This window comes from Carassius auratus, unplaced genomic scaffold (assembly GCF_003368295.1).
Source record: "Carassius auratus strain Wakin unplaced genomic scaffold, ASM336829v1 scaf_tig00215744, whole genome shotgun sequence".
NCBI lineage: Eukaryota > Metazoa > Chordata > Actinopteri > Cypriniformes > Cyprinidae > Carassius > Carassius auratus.
Window position 1 is genome coordinate 29 of NW_020528221.1, and position 14,676 is coordinate 14,704.

The following is a 14,676-nucleotide window of genomic DNA, read 5'->3' on the forward strand; positions in this document are numbered from 1 at the left end:
GCTGTAGATGTTGGTCTGTCATTAGCAATCGCATTTTATCTTCTTTATATCCATTCCTCAGAATCCCACAGTTTTTCCTTCCTAATAGGCATATTTCGTTGTATTTTTAGTTATTTATTTTATTTTTTTTATTCACAGATAATTCGACTGTATATAAAAACCTGTCCAGATGTCACCCTCACATGAAGGTGTACTGAAGGATGAAGTTCCCGATCGGCTGCACTATAAAACAACGCGAGGATTCAGCCAATCATTCTGGTGGCAGATGAAGGCTGGACGATCGTCAAAAATGGCAGACTCCCGCGCCGTAAGAGTTATTTTACATCTGTCTTCTTGAAATGTCCTTGTTAAAAACATCTAGAGTTTGAAATTCCTGGAAAATTTAATTTTTTCATGGTATTTGCAAAATGCATATTGTTTTTATGTTTTGTTAATATATATATATTTCTTTTTTTTTTTTTTGCAGTGGGCGATCATGGCTATGACAATACATTTCCCAGCATGCACCCTTCCTGGCCGCCCATGGGCCTGCGTTTCGCAAAGGCTACAAGATGTCGAGCTTGAACAGTGTGGATCTCTACCCGCTCATGTGTCACCTGCTGGCATCCCTCCGAAGCCCAACAACGGCAGCTTCACTTATGTGCGCTGTGCGCTAGTTAACGAGCAGTGCGGGCAGCTAGCGCTAGCGGTGGGCATCGTCATCGGAGTTCTGATCATCCTGACCACCTTCACCTGTCTATTCAAGCTGATGAAGAACAGAGATGTCTCGTCTTCACGTCCGTTCGCCCGCTTGGAGTTAGAGGAGGACGATGATGACGTGCCACTGCTGGAATGAAGCAGTTATTAGACGCAGGGACTGTCTCGGATGGAGACATTTGACTCGATACAAGCACATTTTTAAGGAATAGTTCATCTAAATGATGACTGCATTTGCATTTTAAGGCGAACTGTTCCTTTAAATGCTGAAATGGTGCCGATGTGCCAATCGTATTGAAACTGTAAGGTAACAAAATTCTGCGAAACACTGAAGACATGACAAAACATGTCCTCAACATTATCAGCAGCTCTTGAGATAGAAATATTTCACAGATGTTCATTTTGAAAATGTCTCACTCTTTTTCTTAAAGGGATAGTTCACCCAAAAATGGAAATTCCAAACAGTTGCTGGTCAACATTGACTTCCATAGAATGGAAAAAAATATACTATGGAAGTCAATGGACTTGTTTGACAACCAACATTCTTCAAAATATATTCTGTTATGATTAACAGAAGAAAGAAACTCAGACAAGTTTGGAGTTAGGTGAACTGTTCCTTTATTCCTATTCCTTTTCCTGATATGGAAGCTAATTTCTGCCACAAAAAAAAAAAAAAAAAAAAAATTATTACTATTATTATTATTATTATTTTTTTTTACATATATTTTACAATTCTGACTTTATAATTGATTTCCTCAGAATTGTGGGATATAAACTGAGAACTGGAACATGCAATTCTGAGGAAAAAGGTCCAGCATCGTTTTGCAGTGGAATGAAAGATTAAAGGTATTTGCTACTTTTAATCTCGAATTTCACACTTCTCTTCAAATTCTGAGGTAATATTTTGCAATAAAGAGTTTATATCTTACAATTCTCAATTCTCCCGAATTGCAATGAAAAAAGTCAGAATTGTGGCAATTTGTATTTTTGTGGTGGAAATAAGTTTCCATACCCTGGACAACAACAATATTCAACAAAAAAATATATATTATAATTGTGTTAGAAAATTTCCTAAAACATCTCACACGCACAAGCACGCTATCATTACATTTAACAGATTTCCGAATGATTAAATGCTTTTTAGCGTTATCATATGCATATACAAATAGCTTTATATCTATGCATACTGTATGTTAGCAGTCAGGTTACTGATGCACACCATGCTTCATGCTCTTAAACTGCGGTGCGTTTCCCAAAATCATCGTAAGTCTAAGTAGATTCTAGAATGCATTGATGACAATAGTTTCTACTTAGCTTTGCAAAACTTTTGGGAAATGCAGAACATCATAAGCAATAACAATTATTACAAGCTTCTTTTGGGTGAAGAAACAGGATACTGAGGTTACTTGAAAATGCCCGTACTGAGCTTGCCTGTAGTGAAACTTTATTTATTGAGTCACATGTTTGATCCGTCTTCACCACCAGGGAACACACAAACAGTTAAATATTAATATTTATTTATTTTTTATAAGAGGTTGCATGGTTTTTATTACTTTTTAGAAAGGGTTTATTTTGAACCGATGTGACTAAAGAAATGCTAAATCTCCCATTTCTTCTTGAATCTCTATTGAGGAATATTTCTAGGGTTTATGAGGGCTTTTACCTGAATGTTTCTTGTGTGGTTGAATGTTTCTCAGAGATCGCTGTATGTGTGAATGCACTGTAAAGCTGGTGTAATCTGTAGCTTCAGATTTGGGGAAGGGAACATTTTGCTGCTTTTAACATGAGCAATTTTTATTTTTTTTGTGTATATTTTGTAACAGATATTTTATTTTTTATTTTATGGCAGTCGTTCTTCGTTTTTGACTTGACGAGAAATTACATTTGAAAAGCTGTGTAAAACTTTTTCTTTTTTGACTTTTTTTAGCCATTGCTTGCCATTTTATAGTATTTCTTGCAGTCATTTCTGTACATTTAACAGTGGTCAATATTATTTCGCTTCAATCTTTAGTTACTGAAACAGGAAGTCACCTTGGCTCGTGCAGTATTTGGCTTTCAAATGTTTGAGGTCGTAGGTTCTTCATGAAACTATGCAAAGCAAAAACTCTATGGATCCTTTTGTCACTTCAGAAATACCATGACATTTGTCATCTGAAAACCAAATAAAACCTCTATTTCAGATATTTAAAGTTTGTGTGTGACTAACTAAAGTTGTTTTAGTGTTTTAGCAGCCACTAGAGGTCTCACTTTGGTTACTGTAAACATGCAGGTGAACTACAGCTTGTTACTGTATATCATGACACTGTTGTAAGGACTTTTATTAAGTCGTCTCTCATTCTGTGGAACAAGAGAGAAATATGATGTAGATTTTTTTGTGTATAGAATTGATGTTAATTTAGGAGAATTGGGCTCTTGGCTGATAGTGTATCTTTATATCTGCTCACTCAGGCTGCATTAATTTTAGTAAAAATACAGTAATATTGTTAAATATTCTTACAATATAAATATCTGTCTTCGATTTGGATATATTAAAAAAATGTAATTTATTGCTGTGATCAAAGCTGAATTTTCAGCATCATTAGTGAATCATTTTAATTTACTCATTTGCTTATCAATTCTTAAATATAATAATTTCTTATTATTTTCAATGTTGAAAACAATTGTGCCATTATTTAATAAAAAAAAAACATTATCAGGATTTTTTTAATTAGTGTAAAATCACACTAAAATAAAGGCATTCATTTAAAATAGAATTTCCAAAAAGACTTTATCGTCAATTTTATTTAGATTAAATTTAAGTTTGCTAAATAAAAGCATTAATTTATAAAAAAAAATACATGGACTTGCATAGCCATGTGTATAGTCTTATAAAACTATTTAAAATAATTTAATTAAATTTTTTATGATCGATATAATGCATTCCTGCTAAATTAAAGTGTTAATTTCCTTAAAAATAAATAAAATACATTTAATGCCCCCAAAACATTTGAATATTTGTGTATAAATAAATCGTATTACATATTTTCAGTGTGCTTAATCGAATGTGACGTACCACAAATACTTATCTGCTTAGTTGTTGTTGAATACTGAGCATTGGGTTTAGTGTGTGACTGTTACTGTACAGTCCTGAGGTCAGTAAATCATGTGTAAATGAGTGTTCAGGGAGCCTACAGCTCTATATTTAGAGAGAACTTACCGGAATAGTTTCCCATAACCCTCCCAAACCGAACCTCCAGCTGATTATGAAGTGGGGCCTGAGAGACAGTGACCCCATTAAATGTGTTACTTACAGTACGCCACATCTGTCTGATTCTCATCTGATTCGTTAGTAGGGAAAAGAACATTTTTTTTTAGTATGACTACTAAACCTAGTTTGGATTTTCACACCAGTGCTGTGAGAGGTCAGTGATTCGTGACTCAGGTTTTGACAGGAAGGAGTGAAATATGATTCATCACATTTCTATAAAGGACCTGAGTGACACTGAGCTGGTGTAGGTGACACCGAACTCCTCCCTTTTGCTCCTGCGCCGTGCAGAGGCTATTTTTGGCTTTTCTGTGACAGTCAGAGCGGCTCTCACTGACAGCTGACCGCAGGGGCCCAAATCAAAACAAGACCGCACCTCCACCGACCTGTTACAGCATCGAGACCATCACAACACCCCGCCACCCGGACACATAAAAGACTCCCACATCCAAGGAGAAGGAGGTTACAAACCAATAATTCTCCATCAGCTTCTGAATTTGAGTGAGTTTAAGCGATATGACCTCAAATGAGGAGGACAAAGACCCTGATATCGAGCTTTTCGTGAAGGTAGCATGACAATCAGCTTTAATGTGCATGGATGTTGCACATTTAATCAACAGTCAGGAATCAATACTTTGAAAAGCTTTCTGACCGTTCTAGCAGTTTCGTTTGAGGTTAAGATGGGTCCAGGACAGTTTCCAAAGCAGATACTTTGGGGTGCTCCTGAATTATTTCTTCCTTTCTATCAACACCTCATGCTCTAATTCCTCTGTGTTCAAGTGTCTCATTTCTTCAGCTGCTTTCTGTGGTTCATTTGCATTGTTTTTTTTTATGTTTAGATAATGTTAACAGCTGAAACTGGTGAAAGAATGAGGGTGGAATCTTGATAAAGACGTAAAACATTTATAAATCGAAAATCACAGAAGGTCAGACACTGTATTTCTTGCATGTAACATCAAAGTTATTAATAAAGCAAATAGTGACAGTAAATTAGTGACAGGGTTTGGAAACTGTTTTATTCTTGCTAACTGTTATATGACCTCATCTAATTGGCTTAAAATTAGATTTAGTGATTTGACAGCCCATAACTTTTAGTATTAAACGTTTGCATACTGTGTATGATTGATTTACTCACTCTGCATTTGTTTCAGACTTGTATGGTTTTCTTTCTTTCTTCTGTTGAACACAAAATAAGATATTTTGAAGAATCTGTATGTTGCCTTTTCATTGTTTGACTCTGAAGAAGATGCATTAGTCGTTTTTTTATTAATAAATTATTAAAAACGTTGTGTGCTCCGGTTCTGTTTCCTTGGTCCGAGCTAGACCTTGGTTTTCCTCTCTTGTATTTTTTGAAGAATGTCTTGTAATCAAGTGGCTAATTTTAACTGTTTAGCACAACAACAACAACAAAGCAAATGCCATAGAAGAACCATTTTGGGTTCCTAAGTAAACTTTTCAGTAAACCATTTTTCTAAATGTATAGACTATTTTAATAATCTATAAATAAGGATCACTATAAGGAACCTTTTGTGCAGTGGAAAGGTTTTATGCATGTTGAACGTTCTTTGTGGAACCACAAATTCTAATGAAGAACCTTTATTTTCAAGAGTTCTGCATGGACAAAGCTCTGAAATCCGATGCACAAATTATATTCAGTCCTTGCTCTGAATATACTTTATCCTATGTGAATGTGGATTGAGTTTGTCAGATGTCTTAAAGTGTGACATAAGCAATAACTCAGACATTCGTTCTGAGCCAATCAAGCGTTGCCCCTTTGAAAACCAACCTCTGTGCATTTTTTCCCAGCATGCTTAAGTGCTAAACACATTAATTTTAGGTGGCGAGGCTGGTGTCTATCTCATAGTTGTGTTGACAGGTACAGTATGACCCCAAACCCCTTTGCTGTGGGCTAATGGGGCAGGTAATGGAATTTCCATGAATAATTCAGCTCAAGTGCAGATCTGATATCTGGCTCAGGTTACTGGCCCAGTTAAGGATGCTATTGGATAGCTTGATTGCCTAATTTCAGATATGGAAATTTGGCACTAAATCCCAATTGGTTCTTTGTGCTGTGTACTATTGTGTTGAAGATTGCAAATCATGCACTGAATGGTGAATGACTTTCAGGGGTTTAATAATCTCATATCTGACCTAATGATACTAATATATATATATTCATTTTTGACTTATGATAAGAATTATATTTAATATATATATGTATTATATAAATTTTAGGTCATTGTTCATTGCATGAATTTTTATGTTGCTGATTGACAATAAACAAGTTCATTATTTTCAAGATGTTCAAGATATTGAAGAATGCACAAAATAAAAAAATACTCTGGTGATAGGCTACTAAGGCTATGACGTGATGCATTGAGTCTGATTTATCAGTCTGTGTTCCTCAGGCTGGCAGTGATGGAGAAAGTATTGGGAACTGTCCTTTTTCTCAAAGGCTTTTTATGATCCTGTGGCTGAAGGGAGTCGTGTTCAACGTCACCACTGTCGACCTGAAAAGGTAATTAAATTGTATTTAAAAATCTGCTTTGGGCATGAGAGTTGCTGTTAGAAAATTGTGTGGCTTTTAGTTAAAGTCTGATAGCTTTTGATAGATATGTCCCTCCCATTAAGTCCCGTTTCAATGAGACAAGCACAAAAAAAAGCTGTGCTTATCAAGCATTTCCACTGGCTTTAATTGACTGTGTTATGTAATCATCAAAATCAAATGTGAACATGCATTAAAAATAAAAACAAAATCCCTATTTCTTCAAGGAAACCAGCAGATCTTCATAATCTTGCTCCCGGGACTCCTCCACCATTCCTTACCTTCAATGGCGAAGTGCGAACAGACGTCAACAAGATCGAAGAATTCTTGGAAGAGATGCTAGCGCCTCCCAAGTAGGTGGACAGGATGTTCATTGATGGATTGATTGTTTATGCAACGTGAACAACCTTATTTTTCGTTCACGTCCAAAGGTATCCAAAACTGGCTGCGAAGAACAAGGAGTCAAAACACGGCGGGAAATGACATCTTTGCAAAGTTCTCAGCCTACATCAAGAACACAAATCCAGGAGCCAATGCAAGTGAGTTTAGTGTCTGCTTCGTGACTTATTAGACAGGTTCAAGGAATATCTACAGCTCTTTATGGATGCTCTTCTGTCAGCGGTGAAATATGGAGCCACATGTTATCCAGAGCTCATAGCATTCCGCTAGGCCTTTACAGGGATTGTCTTGAATTAAAGCCGCTGTATTTCTTCAGATAAAAACATTAGCACAAGCACATATCAAACTTTTGGCTGTGCAGGTCTGGAGAAGGGGCTACTGAAAGCTCTGAAGAAACTGGACAACTTCCTGAACTCCCCTCTGCCGGACGAGATTGATGTCGATAGTACGGGGGAAGAGAAGTGCTCCAACCGCAAGTACTTGGACGGCAATGAATTAACGCTCGCAGACTGCAACCTCCTCCCCAAACTGCATGTAGTGAAGGTGATGTACCGCTGGGAGATCTGCTGTAACTGATCATTTAGTGCAAGATAAAATAGTGGTGAATGCTGAAAAAGTTCCTAAAACATTGCTTTTTCATTGCTGAAATGTTCCTTTTATTGCATTGAATGTTTCTCAGGGTGGGTTTACCTTTTAAAGTCAATTTCTGCACAGATACACACTTTAAGTCTTTCGAACATTCCCACCATTTTTAACCATATATATATAAAAAAAAACAGCAAGTCATGTTGTCCCACTTAATATATGGGCTTAGTTGCCACAATGGGATCTTGCAGCTTATTGATGTCAATTTGACAATAACAACTTTTGCTGAAATATCAAATACTACCTTAACTAACAGAAAAAGTAATTTACCCCATCATATATTTATTTAAAATGTATTTAAGCCTAGTTAATGGCTAAATTAAAATGGTAAAACAATTCAAATAAATTACAAATTGAAGTATCTGTTTTGAAACTATGTCTATTGTATTAAAGCACAACAAAAATGAAGGTCACAATATATTGTTACATACATTGTTGCTGTTTCATGAATAGCAATTTGCAATTGATGAATTGCAACATATATGATATTGACAACTTGCCCCAACTTGACATTTTTTTTTAAATCCTTATAGGATGATTTGTTTGGATCATAATCTAGCAGTGTCATTTGTTTCATGTCATTCCTTTTTTCCCGCCACATTCAGGTGGTTTCTAAGAAATACCGTAACTTTGAGATCCCATCAGAGTTCAGTGGGGTTTGGAGGTACCTGCAGAAAGCTTACGCCCGGGATGAATTCACCAACACCTGTGCGGCAGACAATGAGATTGAACTGGCCTATCAGGACGTGGCAAAGCGGCTGGGCAAATAAATCAGTGACTCTAATAATCGTATGCAAAACTGCTAAAGTGGTGACCTTTCTCTTGGTGAAAGACTGTCTCACAAAAATATTTCCTTCAGCAGTTATTGAGCAGAATTTGCCTTCAGGACATTGACTTGGTCCTGTAATCCTCCTGTCACGCTTGTGTGTACTTCCCATAGGCTACTACTGCCATTATGTTTACTGTCTGTAAATGACATAAACTCCTCTATCAGTGTCGCTATCTGTGACGGTCTGTGCCACTGTTTCTCTATACATTTTCAGGGTTGGATGATGATTCTCTTCATTTAAAGTCCAATTCGTGTTGCATAAACCTTTCAAATTTTGCATTGTATAAAGATATTTTTGCTAGCTTGTGAAACAGGGATGTAATTTTGTGTTTTATCTAAGAGTAAGGTATTTAACTTTAGTATTATGGTTAATGTGTGTAAATCTCCACAGGACAGAGCAAAAAAAAAAAAAAAAAAAAAAAAAAAGGTGAGCATGTAAGAATGTAATTTCTCTAGAATTAACTTGAGAATAATTATATTTAGGCACACAGCTCCACCTAGTGGAGAAAATAATAAAGCTGAGCTATTTACAGTAAATGAGCCTCATCAAGCTGATATAAAGTAACATTTGACGTGGATCAAAACCATTCATCAAAGATGTCCTAAAACCTAAATGCGTTTGATGAACATTTTATGATTTACTGACACAAACATCATATTTAAATATAATTATTGTTTCTAAGCCATCACACAAAATAGGCACATGTTTAGGTCTCAGGAATCTCAAGCCCTGTCTGGAATTTTCATATATTTGAACTGAACAACAATACTAATTGTCTCTTCTTAATAAAATTTATTTTTTCATAAAGCTTGTGACGTTTCTGTTGTTTTTAATCACGTGTCATACTGCAAGACGAATTTAAGTCATATCGTCGATTACTGCAGACATTCGACTCTGCTGAGATAAAAGGGAGAAAAGGTTAGCAATTTTATGTTTATGCATTTATATTAATTCTTCCATAAAAAAACTGGTAGTATGTGATCTGTAAATTTGTCGAAATCATCACTGTAGCTGAGGAACTATTTTTTAGGGCGGACGGTATTCATATTTAATGGCGCTGCTGTTTTGTATCCTTCCGCGTGTTGTGTGAAAGTTATCGCATTTACCGACTTGACCTTAACGGGACTTGAAAAATACAGGTAATTTAACGATTTTTTTTATTTTAAAGTACATTTAAACCTAAAGTAAATTGTTGTTTTTTTACTTTCCTTTTATAAGAAGACACAATTTTGTGTAACTGTCAAGAAGTCGCAGTTATCTTCAGAGAGGTAGACAGCATGCCACAGTTAGGCCTTGTTTATCTTGTATTAAAATTAAACCTGGAGCATTTATTTTCCCTGCTGAAGAAAAATTCAATCAATATCAAACATCTGCTAAGTTGGAGCACCATCTGCATTTATATCGGCAATCTTTATTTGGGCAGTGGGGCAAAGGGCCGGTCAAACATGCACTTGGTTCCTTCCTCGATTGTTTCAGAAAGTCTTCTGGATGAAATGTCCTGCAGCCTCAAGTGCATGAAGGGCCTGTTGACTCACTCACACCCCACAACACACCTAACATGCAATCATCCATCTTCAGATGGAAATCTTTCTCCAACATGCTCTACTTTTTCTACTTTCTCTATGAGGAATCTCCATGCAAGCATAATTTACTGAAGAATATGTGTTGTTTTCCCAGTGTGCATTGATAGAGTGATCAGAATATGGATTTAAATTCACTTATTCAATTCATGTAACCCAATTGACTGGATTTCATTCAACGAGGTATTCTTATTCCATCCACACTTGGCTATATACAGATATATGTAAAGCAGACGATGCTAAGCATTGTGCTTGATCAAGACTTGACTTGTCAAAAATGTTGCAAAATATTTTTTGTATAACGTATGAATGTTGGAGTTGTGCAGTTGCTTCATTTATAATTGCTTGCTTATGTAGATTACGGGGCTTCCAAATGTCTGCCTTTTAATGTATTTCCATTTGGGAGGAGTACATTTTACATATGTGGCTTAAACAACCATGCATTAACAGTAAGCTTGACTGAGTTGCATCTTGTATTGGATCTAAGATGCACCGTGGAGGGCATTTACACTTGGCTTAGGTCTAGGTACAGAAGATGCCTTGAAAAATCCAAGATGGCAGCTATCTAAGATCTGCTCAGTGTCTCTCTCTGGACTGATTGCATTTAAATGGATTTCATAGTATTTACTCCTTTTAAGTTGTAGTTTTTAAGTTGTACAAGTTATTTATATGGAAATTTCATCTTGAACTTTTAAGAAGATTGTGGACTACTATGAGTTTAAAATGACACTTTAAAAATGACACTTTACCTCTGCTCTGAGCTAACCTGATCCTGATCCAACTGATCCTATTAGCCCAGGCTAAACAGAGCTAGGCAAACGGGCTTGAGCCTGCTATATCCTCTTGGAGATTGGGCTAACCAGCCTGAGCCTGCTACATCTTCCTGGAGCTTGGGCTAACCAGCCTGATCCTGGTATATCCTCTTGGAGCTTGGGCTAACCAGCCTGATCCTGGTATATCCTCTTGGAGCTTTGGCTAACCAGCCTGAGCTTGCTACAACCTCATTGGAGCTTTGGCAAACCAGCCTGAGCCTGCTACATACCCCTGGAGCAAAGCTAGCGGGCCTGGCGTGCTTCATTCTCCTGGAGCTTTGGCAAACCAGCCTGAGTCTCACCCATCATCCTGGAGGCTAGGCTAACGGGCCTGGCCTGCTACATACTCCTGGAGTTAGGCTAACAGGCCTGGCCTGCTACATTCTCCTGGAGCTTGGGTTAACAAGCCTAAGCCTGCAACATCATTGTGGAAGCTGAGCCATACTCTACAAGATAAACTGGTACTGTTATTAGTCAACTTTACTATTAGTAAATTAATGACGATGGCATTTTTCTTAATTTTCTTATCCCTGTTGGTCACTTGGAACTTGAAACCGGACACTGATTCTAGGGTGAGTTGTTTTAATAATATGGTGGGCATACAGGATACCTACTATAGTGGCACAAAAACCAGTATTGACATGCACCAGGAACCATTACACTTTTGTTGGAACCTGGATTTCTGGATGGATCTGTACTGGGATTTGCCTAAACTGCAAAATTGTTTTGCTTTGTATAATTTGTCTTTCTCAATTAATGACAGGCATTGCCTGGTTTCAGCATATGATAGGCCGGCTTCAAAATATACTGTGAAATGCAGATTGATTATTACACTACTCCTACTTTTATCTGGAAATGTGCAGCCCAATCCTGGCCCCGGTTTGCAATGTGTCTTGACCCCTGCTGAATTTAAATCAATGCCTGGACTTAAATTTGTTCATCTTAATGTTCGCAGTTTACTACCCAAAATGGACATGGTTAGAATTTGGATTGAATCTACAGATGCAGACATAGTGATAATTTCGGAGACATGGTTGACGAAATCAATTACTAATGAAGATATAAATGTGCATGGGTATAATGTTTTTCGCAGTGACAGGCCCAAGAAAGGTGGTGGTGTTGCTATCTATGTTAAGTCAAGATTTGGTGCATCAGTTGTTCTGTCTGAGTCTCTCTGTAAGCAAATGGAGTTTTTGGCCTTAAATGTTGAAATATTTAAGTCCCTTTCAATTACTGTTGTGGGGTGTTATAGACCTCCATCGGCCTCCAGGGAGGCTTTATCATCTTTAAAGCTTCTTTTGTCCAGATTAAACTATAGGGAACTTTTACTGGCCGGAGACTTGAATTGGGACTGGCTAAATGTTGTTTCTGATGAATTTAAATCTTTCTGTGATTCTGTCAATCTTAGCCAGTTGGTAAATGTACCTACAAGGCCTAATCTCAAATATCCAGATAAATCTACTTTAATTGACTTGATTCTAACAAATGTCCCTCATAAATTTTTATCCATGGGTGTCTTTTGTAATGATCTGAGTGATCATTGTGTTATTGCTACTTCGAGAGGCAGTAAAATACCCAAATGTAAATCACAAATTATTAGAAAGAGGAATTTGAAAAATTTTAATGAACAAGCCTATCATCATGATCTATCTTTGATTAACTGGGGACAGCTAGGCCTGTTGCCTGACGTTGAGCTTGCCTGGACACTTTTTAAGGAGAATTTTGAGAAAATTGTAAATAAACATGCTCCTTGGACAAAGCACAGAGTGAAGGGACGGGAAAACCCTTGGTTTTCTCCAGAGTTGTCAGACATTATCCATCAGCGAAATGTGGCATGGGCTAAAGCTAGAAATGGTGATTCTGCCACTGACTGGTCCATTTTCAGACAACTAAGAAATAAATGTACCTCTCTTATCAAAAAGGCTAAATCAGAATATTATTTATCAGTCACAAGTGAAAACCTCAATAATACACAGAAATTTTGGAAAGTCATCAAGTCTCTTTCTGTGAATAAAAGTAATGAAGCCCTCCCAAAATTTGTCTTAAAAAACTCTCTCCCAGTCTACGACAGAGTTGATGTCTTAAATTGCTTTAATGAGCATTTTGTATCAGTTGGTTCTCTGTCCGAGTCGACAGGAGTAGTCGCTGTCACTCCATGCACATACTCATCAGTGTTTTCTGGAGAGCCTTTTAATTTTGTTTCTTTTACTGTGCAGCAGGTGCATGGAGCTCTTAAAGCATTAGATCACAGAAAACCTCCTGGACCAGATTTAATAGAGCCTTACTTTTTGAAAAAGGCGGCTGATTTTGTTGCAGAGCCCCTTACAATTATTTTTAATCTGTCAATTCAAAACAATGAAATACCATCAGTTTGGAAGTCAGCTTTTGTTACTCCCTTGTTTAAAGGAGGTGATCCAGCAGTTTTAACTAACTATCGACCTATATCTAATTTGTGTGTTTTGTCAAAAATTTTAGAATCCCTTGTTTCAGACCAAATAAAAGAGTTTTTATACTCAAATGAACTCCTTTCTAAACTGCAGTCAGGCTTCAGGAAAAAGCACAGTACCATCACTGCTGTTACAAAAGTAATTAATGACATACTTGTCGCTCTTGATAGAAAGCAATTCTGTGCATCACTTTTTCTTGATCTGTCGAAAGCTTTTGACACAGTGGACCATGCTGTTTTAAAGCAAAGGCTTCTTTGTCTGGGATTGTCTGATTGTGTAGTTTCCTGGTTCATGAATTATCTGAGTGACAGGACTCAGTGCATTAAATGTGATGGTCTATGTTCTGCATTAGTGAAGGTCCAAAAGGGGGTGCCACAAGGCTCAATATTAGGTCCTCTATTGTTTATTATGTATATAAATGAACTAGGCCACAATATGTCAGATGCTAATATGCATTTCTATGCTGATGACACGATTATTTATTGTTTTGGATCATCCCCAGCTAAAGCGGTTGAGTCTTTGCAGAAAGCTTTTGATGTGGTTCAACGTACGCTTATGCAGCTTAAGCTGGTTCTCAATGCTGATAAGACCAAACTGATGCTGTTTAGAAATACTAAGAAGGTTTCTCAAGCTCCTCCTCCTGTGTTCACTTTGACTGGAAGTGTCATAGAGGTGGTTCATTCTTATAAGTACCTTGGTATCTGGCTTGATGATGCTCTCACTTTTAAGCCTCATATAGACAACCTTGTGAAGAAACTCAAACTTAAACTGTCCTTTTTCTTTCGAAATAAATTTTGTTTTTCTTTTAAAGCAAAAAAGCAGCTAGTCACTGCAACATTTTTATCTGTCTTAGATTATGGAGACCTGGTGTATAGGACCGCTTCAGCACAATGTCTGTATAAGATTGACACTGTTTATCATGCGTCTCTGAGATTTATTACGAATTGTAAAAACTTGACCCATCATTGTGAATTATATTCCAGAGTGGGATGGCCATCATTGTCCAACAGGAGATCAGGGCACTGGCATACTTTTATCTATAAGGCCATGCTTGGTCTTTTGCCATCCTACATCTGTAGTTTAATCACATGGAGAAGTGTTGATTCTTATTCATTGCGATCAAATGATCACTTGCTGCTCTTTGTTCCATTTGCCCGTACAGAACTGGGAAAAAGGGCTTTTGTCTACTCAGCTCCTTCTGCATGGAACTTTTTGCAAAAAGACTTGAAATTATCTGAACTCATTTCCTTAAATGCTTTTAAGTCCAGATTGAGAGAACCTGAAATGACCTGTTTAAATTGCAAATGTTTTTAATTATTTGTATTGTATAACTTTTATAAATGTAATTGACTGTGTTTTTGCTGCCTCTTGGCCAGGACTCCCTTGAAAAAGAGGTTTTTAACCTCAATGGGACTTTCCTGGTTAAATAAAGGTTAAATAAAATAAAAAAATGCCTGATTTCTACAAACGCATGTATG

At 36.9% G+C, this 14,676-nt stretch overlaps 1 pseudogene; it reads left to right on the forward strand.

Moving 5' to 3' along the window:
* Window positions 1-4,306: 4,306 nt before the first annotated feature.
* Window positions 4,307-8,784, forward strand: LOC113095479 (chloride intracellular channel protein 5-like; annotated as a pseudogene).
* The last annotated feature ends 5,892 nt before the right edge of the window (window positions 8,785-14,676 follow it).